Consider the following 16,944-nt stretch of genomic DNA (forward strand, 5'->3'; position numbering starts at 1 on the left):
GCAGGATCATGGAGACAGTGCAGGATCATGGAGATAGCGCAGGATCATGGAGACAGTGCAGGACCACGGAGACAGTGCAGGGTCATGGAGACAGCGCAGGGTCATGGAGACAGTGCAGGGTCATGGAGACAGCGCAGGGTCATGGAGACAGTGCAGCGTCATGGAGACAGCGCAGGATCATGGAGACAGTGCAGAATCATGGAGACAGCGCAGGATCATGGAGACAGTGCAGGATCATGGAGACAGTGCAGGACCACGGAGAAAGTGCAGGATCATGGAGACAGTGCAGGATCACGGAGACAGTGCAGGATCATGGAGACAGTGCAGGGCCACGGAAACAGCGCAGGATCATGGAAACAATGCAGGGCCACGGAAACAGCGCAGGATCATGGAAACAATGCAGGGTCATGGAGACAGCGCAGGGTCATGGAGACAGCCCAGGTTAATGGAGACAGTGCTGGGCCACGGCGACAGTGCAGGATCATGGAGACAGTGCAGGGCCACGGAGACAGTGCAGGGTCATGGAGACAGCGCAGGGTCATGGAGACAGTGCAGGGTCATGGAGACAGCGCAGGGTCATGGAGACAGTGCAGCGTCATGGAGACAGCGCAGGATCATGGAGACAGTGCAGAATCATGGAGACAGCGCAGGATCATGGAGACAGTGCAGGATCATGGAGACAGTGCAGGACCACGGAGAAAGTGCAGGATCATGGAGACAGTGCAGGATCACGGAGACAGTGCAGGATCATGGAGACAGTGCAGGGCCACGGAAACAGCGCAGGATCATGGAAACAATGCAGGGCCACGGAAACAGCGCAGGATCATGGAAACAATGCAGGGTCATGGAGACAGCGCAGGGTCATGGAGACAGCCCAGGTTAATGGAGACAGTGCTGGGCCACGGCGACAGTGCAGGTTCATGGAGACAGTGCAGGGTCATGGAGACAGTGCAGGACAACGGAGACAGCGCAGGGTCATGGAGACAGTGCAGGACCACGGAAACAGCGCAGAATCATGGAGACAGCGCAGGATCATGGAGACAGTGCAGGATCATGGAGACAGTGCAGGATCATGGAGACAGCGCAGGGTCATGGCGACAGCGCAGGATCATGGAGACAGTGCAGGTTCATGGAGACAGTGCAGGACCACGGAGAACGTGCAGGATCACGGAGACAGTGCAGGATCACGGAGACAGTGCAGGATCATGGAGACAGTGCAGGGCTACGGATACAGCGCAGGGCCACGGAAACAGCGCAGGATCATGGAAACAATGCAGGGTCATGGAGACAGCGCAGGGTCATGGAGACAGTGCAGCGTCATGGAGACAGCGCAGGATCATGGAGACAGTGCAGGATCATGGAGATAGCGCAGGATCATGGAGACAGTGCAGGACCACGGAGACAGTGCAGGGTCATGGAGACAGCGCAGGGTCATGGAGACAGTGCAGGATCATGGAGACAGCGCAGGGTCATGGCGACAGTGCAGGATCATGGAGACAGTGCAGGTTCATGGAGACAGTGCAGGACCACGGAGAAAGTGCAGGATCATGGAGACAGTGCAGGGCCACGGAAACAGCGCAGGATCATGGAAACAATGCAGGGTCATGGAGACAGCGCAGGGTCATGGAGACAGTGCAGCGTCATGGAGACAGCGCAGGATCATGGAGACAGTGCAGGATCATGGAGATAGCGCAGGATCATGGAGACAGTGCAGGACCACGGAGACAGTGCAGGGTCATGGAGACAGCGCAGGGTCATGGAGACAGTGCAGGACCACGGAAACAGTGCAGGATCATGGAGACAGTGCAGGGTCATGGAGACAGTGCAGGACCACAGAGACAGTGCAGGATCATGGAGACAGTGCAGGGCCACGGATGCAGCGCAGGATCATGGAGACAGTGCAGGATCATGTCGACAGTGCATGGCCACGGAAACAGCGCAGGATCATGGAGACAGCGCAGGGTCCTGGAGACAGTGCAGGACCACGGAGACAGTGCAGGATCATGGAGACAGTGCAGGGTCATGGAGACAATTCGGAAACACGGAAACAGCGCAGGATCATGGAGACTGTGCAGGGTCATGGAGACAGTGCAGGGTCATGGAGACAGCGCAGGGTCATGGAGACAGTGCAGGACCACGGAAACAGTGCAGGATCATGGAGACAGCGCAGGGTCATGGAGACAGCGCAGGGTCATGGAGACAGTGCAGGGTCATGGAGACAGTGCTGGGTCATGGAGACAGCGCAGGGTCATGGAGACATCGCAGGAACATGGAGACAGTGCAGGACCACGGAGACAGCGCAGGCTCATGGAGACAGTGCAGGGCCACTGATACAGCGCAGGGTCATGGAGACAGCGCCGGGTCATGGAGACAGTGCAGGGCCACGGAGACAGCGCAGGGTCATGGAGACAGCGCAGGGTCATGGAGACAGTGCAGGGTCATGGAGACAGTGGTGGGTCATGGAGACAGCGCAGGGTCATGGAGACAGCGCAGGATCATGGAGACAGTGCAGGACCACGGAGACTGCGCAGGCTCATGGAGACAGTACAGGATCATGGAGACAGTGCAGGGTCATGGAGACAGTGCAGGGTCATGGAGACAGTGCAGGGTCATGGAGACATTGGAGGACCACGGAGACAGTGCTGGGCCATGGAGACAGTGCTGGGCCACGGAGACAGTGCAGGATCATGGAGACAGTGCAGGGTCATGGAGACAGCCCAGGTTAATGGAGACAGTGCTGGGCCACGGAGACAGTGCAGGTTCATGGAGACAGTGCAGGGTCATGGAGACAGTGCAGGACAACGGAGACAGCGCAGGGTCATGGAGACAGTGCAGGACCACGGAAACAGCGCAGAATCATGGAGACAGCGCAGGATCATGGAGACAGTGCAGGATCATGGAGACAGTGCAGGATCATGGAGACAGCGCAGGGTCATGGCGACAGCGCAGGATCATGGAGACAGTGCAGGTTCATGGAGACAGTGCAGGACCACGGAGAAAGTGCAGGATCATGGAGACAGTGCAGGATCACGGAGACAGTGCAGGATCATGGAGACAGTGCAGGGCCACGGAAACAGCGCAGGATCATGGAAACAATGCAGGGTCATGGAGACAGCGCAGGGTCATGGAGACAGTGCAGCGTCATGGAGACAGCGCAGGATCATGGAGACAGTGCAGGATCATGGAGATAGCGCAGGATCATGGAGACAGTGCAGGACCACGGAGACAGCGCAGGCTCATGGAGACAGCGCAGGGTCATGGAGACAGTGCAGGGCCACGGCGACAGTGCAGGGTCATGGCGACAGTGCAGGACCACGGAGACAGTGCTGGGTCATGGAGGCAGCGCAGGGATCATGGAGACAGTGCAGGGTCATGGAGACAGTGCAGGGTCATGGAGACAGTGCAGGGTCATGGAGACATTGGAGGACCACGGAGACAGTGCTGGGCCATGGAGACAGTGCAGGGTCATGGAGACAGTGCAGGATCAAGGAGACAGTGCAGGATCATGGAGACAGCGCAGGGCCACGGAGACTGTGCAGGACCATGGAGAGAGTGCAGGATCATGGAGACAGTGCTGGATCATGGAGACAGTGCAGGATCATGGAGACAGTGCAGGGTCATGGAGAGAGTGCAGGGTCATGGAGACAGTGCAGGACAATGGAGACAGCGCAGGGTCATGGAGACAGTGCAGGACCACGGAAACAGCGCAGAATCATGGAGACAGCGCAGGATCATGGAGACAGTGCAGGATCATGGAGACAGTGCAGGGTCATGGAGACAGCGCAGGGTCATGGAGACAGTGCAGGACCACGGAAACAGTGCAGGATCATGGAGACAGTGCAGGGTCATGGAGACAGTGCAGGACCACAGAGACAGTGCAGGATCATGGAGACAGTGCAGGGCCACGGATGCAGCGCAGGATCATGGAGACAGTGCAGGATCATGTCGACAGTGCATGGCCACGGAAACAGCGCAGGATCATGGAGACAGTGCAGGGTCATGGAGACAGTGCAGGGTCATGGAGACAGTGCAGGGCCACGGAGACAGTGCAGGATCATGGAGACAGCGCAGGGTCATGTAGACAGTGCAGGGCCACGGAGACAGCGCAGGGTCATGGAGACAGCGCAGGGTCATGGAGACAGTGCAGGGCCACGGAAACAGCGCAGGCTCATGGAGACAGCGCAGGGTCCTGGAGACAGTGCAGGACCACGGAGACAGTGCTGGATCATGGAGACAGTGCAGGGTCATGGAGACAATTCGGAAACACGGAAACAGCGCAGGATCATGGAGACTGTGCAGGGTCATGGAGACAGTGCAGGGTCATGGAGACAGCGCAGGGTCATGGAGACAGTGCAGGACCACGGAAACAGTGCAGGATCATGGAGACAGTGCAGGGTCATGGAGACAGCGCAGGGTCATGGAGACAGTGCAGGGTCATGGAGACAGTGCTGGGTCATGGAGACAGCGCAGGGTCATGGAGACATCGCAGGAACATGGAGACAGTGCAGGACCACGGAGACAGCGCAGGCTCATGGAGACAGTGCAGGGCCACTGATACAGCGCAGGGTCATGGAGACAGCGCCGGGTCATGGAGACAGTGCAGGGCCACGGAGACAGCGCAGGGTCATGGAGACAGCGCAGGGTCATGGAGACAGTGCAGGGTCATGGAGACAGTGGTGGGTCATGGAGACAGCGCAGGGTCATGGAGACAGCGCAGGATCATGGAGACAGTGCAGGACCACGGAGACTGCGCAGGCTCATGGAGACAGTACAGGATCATGGAGACAGTGCAGGGTCATGGAGACAGTGCAGGGTCATGGAGACAGTGCAGGGTCATGGAGACATTGGAGGACCACGGAGACAGTGCTGGGCCATGGAGACAGTGCTGGGCCACGGAGACAGTGCAGGATCATGGAGACAGTGCAGGGTCATGGAGACAGCCCAGGTTAATGGAGACAGTGCTGGGCCACGGAGACAGTGCAGGTTCATGGAGACAGTGCAGGGTCATGGAGACAGTGCAGGACAACGGAGACAGCGCAGGGTCATGGAGACAGTGCAGGACCACGGAAACAGCGCAGAATCATGGAGACAGCGCAGGATCATGGAGACAGTGCAGGATCATGGAGACAGTGCAGGATCATGGAGACAGCGCAGGGTCATGGCGACAGCGCAGGATCATGGAGACAGTGCAGGTTCATGGAGACAGTGCAGGACCACGGAGAAAGTGCAGGATCATGGAGACAGTGCAGGATCACGGAGACAGTGCAGGATCATGGAGACAGTGCAGGGCCACGGAAACAGCGCAGGATCATGGAAACAATGCAGGGTCATGGAGACAGCGCAGGGTCATGGAGACAGTGCAGCGTCATGGAGACAGCGCAGGATCATGGAGACAGTGCAGGATCATGGAGATAGCGCAGGATCATGGAGACAGTGCAGGACCACGGAGACAGCGCAGGCTCATGGAGACAGCGCAGGGTCATGGAGACAGTGCAGGGCCACGGCGACAGTGCAGGGTCATGGCGACAGTGCAGGACCACGGAGACAGTGCTGGGTCATGGAGGCAGCGCAGGGATCATGGAGACAGTGCAGGGTCATGGAGACAGTGCAGGGTCATGGAGACAGTGCAGGGTCATGGAGACATTGGAGGACCACGGAGACAGTGCTGGGCCATGGAGACAGTGCAGGGTCATGGAGACAGTGCAGGATCAAGGAGACAGTGCAGGATCATGGAGACAGCGCAGGGCCACGGAGACTGTGCAGGACCATGGAGACAGTGCAGGATCATGGAGACAGTGCTGGATCATGGAGACAGTGCAGGATCATGGAGACAGTGCAGGGTCATGGAGAGGGTGCAGGGTCATGGAGACAGTGCAGGACAACGGAGACAGCGCAGGGTCATGGAGACAGTGCAGGACCACGGAAACAGCGCAGAATCATGGAGACAGCGCAGGATCATGGAGACAGTGCAGGATCATGGAGACAGTGCAGGATCATGGAGACAGCGCAGGGTCATGGCGACAGCGCAGGATCATGGAGACAGTGCAGGTTCATGGAGACAGTGCAGGACCACGGAGAACGTGCAGGATCACGGAGACAGTGCAGGATCACGGAGACAGTGCAGGATCATGGAGACAGTGCAGGGCCACGGAAACAGTGCAGGATCATGGAGACAGTGCAGGGTCATGGAGACAGTGCAGGACCACAGAGACAGTGCAGGATCATGGAGACAGTGCAGGGCCACGGATGCAGCGCAGGATCATGGAGACAGTGCAGGATCATGTCGACAGTGCATGGCCACGGAAACAGCGCAGGATCATGGAGACAGCGCAGGGTCCTGGAGACAGTGCAGGACCACGGAGACAGTGCAGGATCATGGAGACAGTGCAGGGTCATGGAGACAATTCGGAAACACGGAAACAGCGCAGGATCATGGAGACTGTGCAGGGTCATGGAGACAGTGCAGGGTCATGGAGACAGCGCAGGGTCATGGAGACAGTGCAGGACCACGGAAACAGTGCAGGATCATGGAGACAGCGCAGGGTCATGGAGACAGCGCAGGGTCATGGAGACAGTGCAGGGTCATGGAGACAGTGCTGGGTCATGGAGACAGCGCAGGGTCATGGAGACATCGCAGGAACATGGAGACAGTGCAGGACCACGGAGACAGCGCAGGCTCATGGAGACAGTGCAGGGCCACTGATACAGCGCAGGGTCATGGAGACAGCGCCGGGTCATGGAGACAGTGCAGGGCCACGGAGACAGCGCAGGGTCATGGAGACAGCGCAGGGTCATGGAGACAGTGCAGGGTCATGGAGACAGTGGTGGGTCATGGAGACAGCGCAGGGTCATGGAGACAGCGCAGGATCATGGAGACAGTGCAGGACCACGGAGACTGCGCAGGCTCATGGAGACAGTACAGGATCATGGAGACAGTGCAGGGTCATGGAGACAGTGCAGGGTCATGGAGACAGTGCAGGGTCATGGAGACATTGGAGGACCACGGAGACAGTGCTGGGCCATGGAGACAGTGCTGGGCCACGGAGACAGTGCAGGATCATGGAGACAGTGCAGGGTCATGGAGACAGCCCAGGTTAATGGAGACAGTGCTGGGCCACGGAGACAGTGCAGGTTCATGGAGACAGTGCAGGGTCATGGAGACAGTGCAGGATCATGGAGACAGTGCAGGATCATGGAGACAGCGCAGGGTCATGGCGACAGCGCAGGATCATGGAGACAGTGCAGGTTCATGGAGACAGTGCAGGACCACGGAGAAAGTGCAGGATCATGGAGACAGTGCAGGATCACGGAGACAGTGCAGGATCATGGAGACAGTGCAGGGCCACGGAAACAGCGCAGGATCATGGAAACAATGCAGGGTCATGGAGACAGCGCAGGGTCATGGAGACAGTGCAGCGTCATGGAGACAGCGCAGGATCATGGAGACAGTGCAGGATCATGGAGATAGCGCAGGATCATGGAGACAGTGCAGGACCACGGAGACAGCGCAGGCTCATGGAGACAGCGCAGGGTCATGGAGACAGTGCAGGGCCACGGCGACAGTGCAGGGTCATGGCGACAGTGCAGGACCACGGAGACAGTGCTGGGTCATGGAGGCAGCGCAGGGATCATGGAGACAGTGCAGGGTCATGGAGACAGTGCAGGGTCATGGAGACAGTGCAGGGTCATGGAGACATTGGAGGACCACGGAGACAGTGCTGGGCCATGGAGACAGTGCAGGGTCATGGAGACAGTGCAGGATCAAGGAGACAGTGCAGGATCATGGAGACAGCGCAGGGCCACGGAGACTGTGCAGGACCATGGAGACAGTGCAGGATCATGGAGACAGTGCTGGATCATGGAGACAGTGCAGGATCATGGAGACAGTGCAGGGTCATGGAGAGGGTGCAGGGTCATGGAGACAGTGCAGGACAACGGAGACAGCGCAGGGTCATGGAGACAGTGCAGGACCACGGAAACAGCGCAGAATCATGGAGACAGCGCAGGATCATGGAGACAGTGCAGGATCATGGAGACAGTGCAGGATCATGGAGACAGCGCAGGGTCATGGCGACAGCGCAGGATCATGGAGACAGTGCAGGTTCATGGAGACAGTGCAGGACCACGGAGAACGTGCAGGATCACGGAGACAGTGCAGGATCACGGAGACAGTGCAGGATCATGGAGACAGTGCAGGGCCACGGAAACAGTGCAGGATCATGGAGACAGTGCAGGGTCATGGAGACAGTGCAGGACCACAGAGACAGTGCAGGATCATGGAGACAGTGCAGGGCCACGGATGCAGCGCAGGATCATGGAGACAGTGCAGGATCATGTCGACAGTGCATGGCCACGGAAACAGCGCAGGATCATGGAGACAGCGCAGGGTCCTGGAGACAGTGCAGGACCACGGAGACAGTGCAGGATCATGGAGACAGTGCAGGGTCATGGAGACAATTCGGAAACACGGAAACAGCGCAGGATCATGGAGACTGTGCAGGGTCATGGAGACAGTGCAGGGTCATGGAGACAGCGCAGGGTCATGGAGACAGTGCAGGACCACGGAAACAGTGCAGGATCATGGAGACAGCGCAGGGTCATGGAGACAGCGCAGGGTCATGGAGACAGTGCAGGGTCATGGAGACAGTGCTGGGTCATGGAGACAGCGCAGGGTCATGGAGACATCGCAGGAACATGGAGACAGTGCAGGACCACGGAGACAGCGCAGGCTCATGGAGACAGTGCAGGGCCACTGATACAGCGCAGGGTCATGGAGACAGCGCCGGGTCATGGAGACAGTGCAGGGCCACGGAGACAGCGCAGGGTCATGGAGACAGCGCAGGGTCATGGAGACAGTGCAGGGTCATGGAGACAGTGGTGGGTCATGGAGACAGCGCAGGGTCATGGAGACAGCGCAGGATCATGGAGACAGTGCAGGACCACGGAGACTGCGCAGGCTCATGGAGACAGTACAGGATCATGGAGACAGTGCAGGGTCATGGAGACAGTGCAGGGTCATGGAGACAGTGCAGGGTCATGGAGACATTGGAGGACCACGGAGACAGTGCTGGGCCATGGAGACAGTGCTGGGCCACGGAGACAGTGCAGGATCATGGAGACAGTGCAGGGTCATGGAGACAGCCCAGGTTAATGGAGACAGTGCTGGGCCACGGAGACAGTGCAGGTTCATGGAGACAGTGCAGGGTCATGGAGACAGTGCAGGACAACGGAGACAGCGCAGGGTCATGGAGACAGTGCAGGACCACGGAAACAGCGCAGAATCATGGAGACAGCGCAGGATCATGGAGACAGTGCAGGATCATGGAGACAGTGCAGGATCATGGAGACAGCGCAGGGTCATGGCGACAGCGCAGGATCATGGAGACAGTGCAGGTTCATGGAGACAGTGCAGGACCACGGAGAAAGTGCAGGATCATGGAGACAGTGCAGGATCACGGAGACAGTGCAGGATCATGGAGACAGTGCAGGGCCACGGAAACAGCGCAGGATCATGGAAACAATGCAGGGTCATGGAGACAGCGCAGGGTCATGGAGACAGTGCAGCGTCATGGAGACAGCGCAGGATCATGGAGACAGTGCAGGATCATGGAGATAGCGCAGGATCATGGAGACAGTGCAGGACCACGGAGACAGCGCAGGCTCATGGAGACAGCGCAGGGTCATGGAGACAGTGCAGGGCCACGGCGACAGTGCAGGGTCATGGCGACAGTGCAGGACCACGGAGACAGTGCTGGGTCATGGAGGCAGCGCAGGGATCATGGAGACAGTGCAGGGTCATGGAGACAGTGCAGGGTCATGGAGACAGTGCAGGGTCATGGAGACATTGGAGGACCACGGAGACAGTGCTGGGCCATGGAGACAGTGCAGGGTCATGGAGACAGTGCAGGATCAAGGAGACAGTGCAGGATCATGGAGACAGCGCAGGGCCACGGAGACTGTGCAGGACCATGGAGACAGTGCAGGATCATGGAGACAGTGCTGGATCATGGAGACAGTGCAGGATCATGGAGACAGTGCAGGGTCATGGAGAGAGTGCAGGGTCATGGAGACAGTGCAGGACAACGGAGACAGCGCAGGGTCATGGAGACAGTGCAGGACCACGGAAACAGCGCAGAATCATGGAGACAGCGCAGGATCATGGAGACAGTGCAGGATCATGGAGACAGTGCAGGGTCATGGAGACAGCGCAGGGTCATGGAGACAGTGCAGGACCACGGAAACAGTGCAGGATCATGGAGACAGTGCAGGGTCATGGAGACAGTGCAGGACCACAGAGACAGTGCAGGATCATGGAGACAGTGCAGGGCCACGGATGCAGCGCAGGATCATGGAGACAGTGCAGGATCATGTCGACAGTGCATGGCCACGGAAACAGCGCAGGATCATGGAGACAGTGCAGGGTCATGGAGACAGTGCAGGGTCATGGAGACAGTGCAGGGCCACGGAGACAGTGCAGGATCATGGAGACAGCGCAGGGTCATGTAGACAGTGCAGGGCCACGGAGACAGCGCAGGGTCATGGAGACAGCGCAGGGTCCTGGAGACAGTGCAGGACCACGGAGACAGTGCTGGATCATGGAGACAGTGCAGGGTCATGGAGACAATTCGGAAACACGGAAACAGCGCAGGATCATGGAGACTGTGCAGGGTCATGGAGACAGTGCAGGGTCATGGAGACAGCGCAGGGTCATGGAGACAGTGCAGGACCACGGAAACAGTGCAGGATCATGGAGACAGTGCAGGGTCATGGAGACAGCGCAGGGTCATGGAGACAGTGCAGGGTCATGGAGACAGTGCTGGGTCATGGAGACAGCGCAGGGTCATGGAGACATCGCAGGAACATGGAGACAGTGCAGGACCACGGAGACAGCGCAGGCTCATGGAGACAGTGCAGGGCCACTGATACAGCGCAGGGTCATGGAGACAGCGCCGGGTCATGGAGACAGTGCAGGGCCACGGAGACAGCGCAGGGTCATGGAGACAGCGCAGGGTCATGGAGACAGTGCAGGGTCATGGAGACAGTGGTGGGTCATGGAGACAGCGCAGGGTCATGGAGACAGCGCAGGATCATGGAGACAGTGCAGGACCACGGAGACTGCGCAGGCTCATGGAGACAGTACAGGATCATGGAGACAGTGCAGGGTCATGGAGACAGTGCAGGGTCATGGAGACAGTGCAGGGTCATGGAGACATTGGAGGACCACGGAGACAGTGCTGGGCCATGGAGACAGTGCTGGGCCACGGAGACAGTGCAGGATCATGGAGACAGTGCAGGGTCATGGAGACAGCCCAGGTTAATGGAGACAGTGCTGGGCCACGGAGACAGTGCAGGTTCATGGAGACAGTGCAGGGTCATGGAGACAGTGCAGGACAACGGAGACAGCGCAGGGTCATGGAGACAGTGCAGGACCACGGAAACAGCGCAGAATCATGGAGACAGCGCAGGATCATGGAGACAGTGCAGGATCATGGAGACAGTGCAGGATCATGGAGACAGCGCAGGGTCATGGCGACAGCGCAGGATCATGGAGACAGTGCAGGTTCATGGAGACAGTGCAGGACCACGGAGAAAGTGCAGGATCATGGAGACAGTGCAGGATCACGGAGACAGTGCAGGATCATGGAGACAGTGCAGGGCCACGGAAACAGCGCAGGATCATGGAAACAATGCAGGGTCATGGAGACAGCGCAGGGTCATGGAGACAGTGCAGCGTCATGGAGACAGCGCAGGATCATGGAGACAGTGCAGGATCATGGAGATAGCGCAGGATCATGGAGACAGTGCAGGACCACGGAGACAGCGCAGGCTCATGGAGACAGCGCAGGGTCATGGAGACAGTGCAGGGCCACGGCGACAGTGCAGGGTCATGGCGACAGTGCAGGACCACGGAGACAGTGCTGGGTCATGGAGGCAGCGCAGGGATCATGGAGACAGTGCAGGGTCATGGAGACAGTGCAGGGTCATGGAGACAGTGCAGGGTCATGGAGACATTGGAGGACCACGGAGACAGTGCTGGGCCATGGAGACAGTGCAGGGTCCTGGAGACAGTGCAGGATCAAGGAGACAGTGCAGGATCATGGAGACAGCGCAGGGCCACGGAGACTGTGCAGGACCATGGAGACAGTGCAGGATCATGGAGACAGTGCTGGATCATGGAGACAGTGCAGGATCATGGAGACAGTGCAGGGTCATGGAGAGGGTGCAGGGTCATGGAGACAGTGCAGGACAACGGAGACAGCGCAGGGTCATGGAGACAGTGCAGGACCACGGAAACAGCGCAGAATCATGGAGACAGCGCAGGATCATGGAGACAGTGCAGGATCATGGAGACAGTGCAGGATCATGGAGACAGCGCAGGGTCATGGCGACAGCGCAGGATCATGGAGACAGTGCAGGTTCATGGAGACAGTGCAGGACCACGGGGAAAGTGCAGGATCATGGAGACAGTGCAGGATCACGGAGACAGTGCAGGATCATGGAGACAGTGCAGGGCCACGGAAACAGCGCAGGATCATGGAAACAATGCAGGGTCATGGAGACAGCGCAGGGTCATGGAGACAGTGCAGCGTCATGGAGACAGCGCTGGATCATGGAGACAGTGCAGGATCATGGAGATAGCGCAGGATCATGGAGACAGTGCAGGACCACGGAGAAAGTGCAGGATCATGGAGACAGTGCAGGGCTACGGATACAGCGCAGGGCCACGGAAACAGCGCAGGATCATGGAAACAATGCAGGGTCATGGAGACAGCGCAGGGTCATGGAGACAGTGCAGCGTCATGGAGACAGCGCAGGATCATGGAGACAGTGCAGGATCATGGAGATAGCGCAGGATCATGGAGACAGTGCAGGACCACGGAGACAGTGCAGGGTCATGGAGACAGCGCAGGGTCATGGAGACAGTGCAGGGTCATGGAGACAGCGCAGGGTCATGGAGACAGTGCAGCGTCATGGAGACAGCGCAGGATCATGGAGACAGTGCAGAATCATGGAGACAGCGCAGGATCATGGAGACAGTGCAGGATCATGGAGACAGCGCAGGGTCATGGCGACAGCGCAGGATCATGGAGACAGTGCAGGTTCATGGAGACAGTGCAGGACCACGGAGAAAGTGCAGGATCATGGAGACAGTGCAGGGCCACGGAAACAGCGCAGGATCATGGAAACAATGCAGGGTCATGGAGACAGCGCAGGGTCATGGAGACAGTGCAGCGTCATGGAGACAGCGCAGGATCATGGAGACAGTGCAGGATCATGGAGATAGCGCAGGATCATGGAGACAGTGCAGGACCACGGAGACAGTGCAGGGTCATGGAGACAGCGCAGGGTCATGGAGACAGTGCAGGACCACGGAAACAGTGCAGGATCATGGAGACAGTGCAGGGTCATGGAGACAGTGCAGGACCACAGAGACAGTGCAGGATCATGGAGACAGTGCAGGGCCACGGATGCAGCGCAGGATCATGGAGACAGTGCAGGATCATGTCGACAGTGCATGGCCACGGAAACAGCGCAGGATCATGGAGACAGTGCAGGGTCATGGAGACAGTGCAGGGTCATGGAGACAGTGCAGGGCCACGGAGACAGTGCAGGATCATGGAGACAGCGCAGGGTCATGGAGACAGTGCAGGGCCACGGAGACAGCGCAGGGTCATGGAGACAGCGCAGGGTCATGGAGACAGTGCAGGGCCACGGAGACAGCGCAGGCTCATGGAGACAGCGCAGGCTCATGGAGACAGTGCAGGGTCATGGAGACAGTGCAGGCTCATGGAGACAGTGCAGGGCCACTGATACAGCGCAGGGTCATGGAGACAGCGCCAGGTCATGGAGACAGTGCAGGGCCACGGAGACAGCGCAGGGTCATGGAGACAGCGCAGGGTCATGGAGACAGTGCAGGGTCATGGAGACAGTGGTGGGTCATGGAGACAGTGCAGGACCACGGAGACAGCGCAGGCTCATGGAGACAGTACAGGATCATAGAGACAGTGCAGTGTCATGGAGACAGCGCAGGGTCATGGAGACAGTGCAGGATCATAGAGACAGTGCAGTGTCATGGAGACAGTGCAGGGTCATGGAGACAGTGCAGGGTCACCGAGACAGCGGACGGTCATGGAGACAGTGCTGGGCCACGGAGACAGTGCAGGATCATGGAGACAGTGCAGGGTCATGGAGACAGCCCAGGTTAATGGAGACAGTGCTGGGCCACGGAGACAGTGCAGGTTCATGGAGACAGTGCAGGGTCATGGAGACAGTGCAGGACAACGGAGACAGCGCAGGGTCATGGAGACAGTGCAGGACCACGGAAACAGCGCAGAATCATGGAGACAGCGCAGGATCATGGAGACAGTGCAGGATCATGGAGACAGCGCAGGGTCATGGCGACAGCGCAGGATCATGGAGACAGTGCAGGGTCATGGAGACAGTGCAGGGGCACGGAGAAAGTGCAGGATCATGCAGACAGTGCAGGGCCACGGAAACAGCGCAGGATCATGGAAACAATGCAGGGTCATGGAGACAGCGCAGGATCATGGAGACAGTGCAGGATCATGGAGACAGTGCAGGATCATGGAGATAGCGCAGGATCATGGAGACAGTGCAGGACCACGGAGACAGTGCAGGGTCATGGAGACAGCGCAGGGTCATGGAGACAGTGCAGGACCACGGAAACAGTGCAGGATCATGGAGACAGTGCAGGGTCATGGAGACAGTGCAGGACCACAGAGACAGTGCAGGATCATGGAGACAGTGCAGGGCCACGGATGCAGCGCAGGATCATGGAGACAGTGCAGGATCATGTCGACAGTGCATGGCCACGGAAACAGCGCAGGATCATGGAGACAGTGCAGGGTCATGGAGACAGTGCAGGGTCATGGAGACAGTGCAGGGCCACGGAGACAGTGCAGGATCATGGAGACAGCGCAGGGTCATGGAGACAGTGCAGGGCCACGGAGACAGCGCAGGGTCATGGAGACAGCGCAGGGTCATGGAGACAGTGCAGGGCCACGGAGACAGCGCAGGCTCATGGAGACAGCGCAGGCTCATGGAGACAGTGCAGGGTCATGGAGACAGTGCAGGCTCATGGAGACAGTGCAGGGCCACTGATACAGCGCAGGGTCATGGAGACAGCGCCAGGTCATGGAGACAGTGCAGGGCCACGGAGACAGCGCAGGGTCATGGAGACAGCGCAGGGTCATGGAGACAGTGCAGGGTCATGGAGACAGTGGTGGGTCATGGAGACAGTGCAGGACCACGGAGACAGCGCAGGCTCATGGAGACAGTACAGGATCATAGAGACAGTGCAGTGTCATGGAGACAGCGCAGGGTCATGGAGACAGTGCAGGATCATAGAGACAGTGCAGTGTCATGGAGACAGTGCAGGGTCATGGAGACAGTGCAGGGTCACCGAGACAGCGGACGGTCATGGAGACAGTGCTGGGCCACGGAGACAGTGCAGGATCATGGAGACAGTGCAGGGTCATGGAGACAGCCCAGGTTAATGGAGACAGTGCTGGGCCACGGAGACAGTGCAGGTTCATGGAGACAGTGCAGGGTCATGGAGACAGTGCAGGACAACGGAGACAGCGCAGGGTCATGGAGACAGTGCAGGACCACGGAAACAGCGCAGAATCATGGAGACAGCGCAGGATCATGGAGACAGTGCAGGATCATGGAGACAGCGCAGGGTCATGGCGACAGCGCAGGATCATGGAGACAGTGCAGGGTCATGGAGACAGTGCAGGGGCACGGAGAAAGTGCAGGATCATGCAGACAGTGCAGGGCCACGGAAACAGCGCAGGATCATGGAAACAATGCAGGGTCATGGAGACAGCGCAGGATCATGGAGACAGTGCAGGATCATGGAGACAGTGCAGGATCATGGAGATAGCGCAGGATCATGGAGACAGTGCAGGACCACGGAGACAGTGCAGGGTCATGGAGACAGCGCAGGGTCATGGAGACAGTGCAGGGTCATGGAGACAGCGCAGGGTCATGGAGACAGTGCAGCGTCATGGAGACAGCGCAGGATCATGGAGACAGTGCAGAATCATGGAGACAGCGCAGGATCATGGAGACAGTGCAGGATCATGGAGACAGCGCAGGGTCATGGCGACAGCGCAGGATCATGGAGACAGTGCAGGTTCATGGAGACAGTGCAGGACCACGGAGAAAGTGCAGGATCATGGAGACAGTGCAGGGCCACGGAAACAGCGCAGGATCATGGAAACAATGCAGGGTCATGGAGACAGCGCAGGGTCATGGAGACAGTGCAGCGTCATGGAGACAGCGCAGGATCATGGAGACAGTGCAGGATCATGGAGATAGCGCAGGATCATGGAGACAGTGCAGGACCACGGAGACAGTGCAGGGTCATGGAGACAGCGCAGGGTCATGGAGACAGTGCAGGACCACGGAAACAGTGCAGGATCATGGAGACAGTGCAGGGTCATGGAGACAGTGCAGGACCACAGAGACAGTGCAGGATCATGGAGACAGTGCAGGGCCACGGATGCAGCGCAGGATCATGGAGACAGTGCAGGATCATGTCGACAGTGCATGGCCACGGAAACAGCGCAGGATCATGGAGACAGTGCAGGGTCATGGAGACAGTGCAGGGTCATGGAGACAGTGCAGGGCCACGGAGACAGTGCAGGATCATGGAGACAGCGCAGGGTCATGTAGACAGTGCAGGGCCACGGAGACAGCGCAGGGTCATGGAGACAGCGCAGGGTCATGGAGACAGTGCAGGGCCACGGAGACAGCGCAGGCTCATGGAGACAGCGCAGGCTCATGGAGACAGTGCAGGGTCATGGAGACAGTGCAGGCTCATGGAGACAGTGCAGGGCCACTGATACAGCGCAGGGTCATGGAGACAGCGCCAGGTCATGGAGACAGTGCAGGGCCACGGAGACAGCTCAGGGTCAT

Source organism: Heterodontus francisci, chromosome 3 (genome assembly GCF_036365525.1).
Source record: "Heterodontus francisci isolate sHetFra1 chromosome 3, sHetFra1.hap1, whole genome shotgun sequence".
In the NCBI taxonomy this organism is placed as follows: Eukaryota; Metazoa; Chordata; class Chondrichthyes; order Heterodontiformes; family Heterodontidae; genus Heterodontus; species Heterodontus francisci.